Genomic DNA, 4,037 nt, shown 5'->3' with positions numbered 1-4,037 from the left:
AAAAAAAAATATTCCTTCAGTGTCACACAGTGTCACAGTGTAACATCCAGTCTGTCACATGATCATTTAGAATTCATTCTAATTTTCTGATTTATTATGAGTGTTGGAAACAGTTCTGCTGTCTAATATATTTGATGAATAAAAGGTTAAAAAGAACTGCATTTTTTCAAAATAAAATAAAAATTTGAATATATATATTCTAATAATATATTTTTTACAATCACTTTTTATCAATTTAACACATCCTTGCTGAATAAAAGTATTGATTTTATTTAAAAAAAAAGAAAGAAAATTACTGACCAGTATGTATGTTATTACTACAATATTTATATTTTAAAACATAGCTTGTTTTTTTTGTTTTGTTTTTTTACTTTTTATTCATCAAAGTATCCTTAAAAGTATCACATGTTCTGAAAAAATATTAGCAGCATTTTTGATCAAATAAATGCATCCTTGCTGAGCAAAGAAATTCTTTCAAAACATTAAAAATAGTAATGTTTCCAAACTTTTGGTCTGTACTGTATATATATATATTATTTTCATTATTTATATTAAGACATACTTATGCCCGCCTTCCTATGGAGGCCCTTTTTTATTTATTAAATCTGCAGTTTTACATCCCCATTGGCCTCCCAATAATCCATCTTACTTATAATAAAAACCCTCTTGAAATCAGGTTCCATACACTGCAGGTATGTTATTAAACAAAATAAAAGCAGTACTCAAGTGCACCATCATACATCCCTTAAAATCCCAGATGACAACATTAACCTGCACTGAAGAACTTCAGACAAATAACAGAGTCTTATTGCCTTTTCTCTGAGGTTCTGAAATTGCAATATCAACTTCAGCAGTCTAGGCCATAAAACCACACAACAGTTTAGCAAACAGTGGTTTTAAAATCCACAAAACAATATCTCGTACCAAGACTAGACACGTCTCAGACAAGCCTAAATGTCCTGTTAACTCTGATCAGCTTTAATAGTCCTGATTCTGATCCCATCCCATTAGCGTACATTCAATTAAATCTGAGCGGGTGTGCTCCCTGATATGTGTGAAAGCCCTGAGGCTTACGGAGGGGTAATTAATAAGAGTGCATGAGATTAACTGAGTCCCCTCCTCGCTGAGACCAGCACTGCTGCTGCTCTATTATAACACTAAACACATGCTCAGATTCAAATGAACACTGATGCTGAAAATGCTGTTAAATCCGATGCAGTTTTTGCATTGAAGTCAGTGTAGATTATCTACACCATACAGCTCTACACTGAACCTATTTCATCTAGATGTGATATAGTGACATAAGCATAGAGCTTCAGTAGATCCGAGCCTGTGTGTGTGTTTTCAGATCTGTTCTCGGGTCTGAATATTATAGATGTCTCACAGAACATATTCTTCAAAGTGGAACCCGTGATTAGGACATAAATATATGTCTGAGGGGCTGCGTATACACTACAGACAGACCGTGATTCACACTCTACTGCCGTCATGACTGTTAGAAACGCAGGACTGAAGTGAAGTGCACATGAAAACAAGAATATACTTCCAGAGCACAGTGATAAATTCCCTCTTAGGACCAAAAAGACACTCCATGGATCTGCATGCAGCACTGAATCCATTAGATTTTATCAAAATGTGTGGCTAACGCTAATGTATGCCTAATTGGAATTTTATAATTTTGAACTAATAATAAATAAATCAAACAAGAATCATCTGGGAATCAACACTATTTAAATGGTTAATTTAAAATTAACATACTTTTTTCAGATTTCAGTTCATAGAGGATTTCTGTGTGGTTCTTTTTGATATCATATCTCTTAGAAATTTCATTAGCAATACATTAACATTCCTTTAGAAGTTTTCAACATCCAACATTTTCCATCCAACTCTTTTGAGTGATGAACTCAGAACAAGGTGAGCTTCTGAAGTCAGCTCAGAGCTGTCTCATACTACGACTGTCAGTGCTCATTTATGGAAAGCACAAGTGTGTCCAAACTCATGGCAACAAAAGCATCTCAACATTTTTCAAAACAAAAATTAAATCTCGGGAAAGAGATGTTCTTTGGCGCCCCTCTAGTGTTCATCCGACATTTAAGTCAAACGTCTGTCCATTGAAATCTCCTTTAATAAATATAATATAATATAATATAATATATATATATTATATAATATATAATTATATAATATAATAATATAATAATAATATAATATAATATAATATAATATAATGCAATTTTGTGCTAGTGTTCATGAGGGGACAAAGTCAATTAGTCTATGTGGCATTAAAATTTCATGGAAAGATCACCATTTTAACTAATCATCACATTTTTATTGCATGCCTTGAAAACATACTAATTTTGTTGTACGTTGACATATATAGCAATATAATATTTCAATATGATATTCATTAATATGAAGGATAAAAGGAAAAATAAATACTTTCAGTTAGGAGTCCAGAATATTCCAAAATATATCTTCAGGCATTTTTGGACCTATTTTCAGTAAATAAATAAAAAATACAATAAATAAATAAATAAATAAATAATAATCTGTTTGTCAAATTTACTTAAAAATACTTCAGATTTTTTAATATGTAGCCCCTACTGTTCTCTATGATAGAGCTAGAAGCCACTTGGGTGACATTTTCAACAAAAACACTACTTGGCACAAAAACGACTACATCACATTCCTAAACATCTGCTGAGAAGTAAATTTTTGCAGAATGTGGACAGTTAAAAATTTTTTGTGACAGATAATCAACTGAAATTTAATGTCAATATATATGGTTTTACAGTTTCAACAACAGCTGTTTTAATATCCTTATTTGTCAGAAATTATGGGTAAAGTCTTTTTTTTTTTTTTTTTTTTTTTTTTACTAAGGCTGAAAGTTTTGGCAATTTGGCATGTCTATTTCGGTCTACACAACTAAACATGAATATAAGGGAACCACTCAAACTGACGGCCTCCATGTGAACACTGACAAGGCAAAGATGTCTTTAAATGAGGTGACTGGCACCCAAATCTTATGGGCTGGATTAAATTGATTTTAAATGATGAGATGACTAAAATGGAAAAATGAATCCAGGTGACCATCTGCTCGGAGTTTGGAGCTCACCGAAAGTAAACACACTCCAGCGGTGCCAGCAGGTTTTGTCATCTTTAACTTAAAATAAGCTCTGAGTTTAGAGAAAAAAAGTGTGTCTGCCACTCCCCCGCACTCCTGATGAGAGTAAGACAGCTAAGGGGCTCCGAATGAAGGCTCTCGTTTTTAGCTGGGGTGTCAAAGTTGCCTGAAAACCTGTGCTGGTTTCCCACTCCCTCTTACATCTCTCCCTCCACTCCCTCACAGCGCTCCTGACATGCATGAACAGGCACGAAACACGAGTAACAAGTTTGTCTTCATGTCAGCTTTGAATAAACAGTGCGATAACTTCTTTCCTTCTATATCAGCCTCTCTCATTCTCTCCCTCCTGCTCTCTCATTTTGCTCACTCTGGGACCCCATGCTGATTGATAGCAGCTTTAACTGTTGCATGTTCAAATAGACTAAGCTCTGAAAGCCTCCGTGTGCAGAGTGGAATCGGGAACAAAGAACCTCCACCTCCTCTCTAACCTGTCAGGTTTAAAAATCAAGCTCTTATCCTGAGCGAAGAAGGGCAATTAGATTTGAAAAATATCTCTGTCTCCACATTAAACAATTCTTCTGAAAATGCGGTAACATGCACGCTAGGAGATGGTGCGTCACACGGTGCCGACTTATAATGATAAATGTAACCTGTTGTTTTCTAGCAGAAACTATTTATAGAAAACAGGTTCACCTTAGCACGCTTTTATTCCGGGCCCAATGCAGAATAAAAGTTAATAACATTTAATTTAAGCAGGAATGTGATTTATATGTAGAAATGTTACCCCCTGCTAGAGTGTTTCAGTTAAATGGAGATGCCAAACTTTCAGCGTGTCATTGTTGATCTTGATGCTTCTTGAACATTCCTCCTGAGACTGTATTAAAAGGTTTTAAAGTTTTAATGCAAAGAAGCA

This window comes from Carassius auratus, chromosome 39 (assembly GCF_003368295.1).
Source record: "Carassius auratus strain Wakin chromosome 39, ASM336829v1, whole genome shotgun sequence".
Classification (NCBI taxonomy): domain Eukaryota; kingdom Metazoa; phylum Chordata; class Actinopteri; order Cypriniformes; family Cyprinidae; genus Carassius; species Carassius auratus.
The sequence above is the reverse complement of the archived record's forward strand: the minus strand, read 5'-3'. Positions refer to the sequence as shown.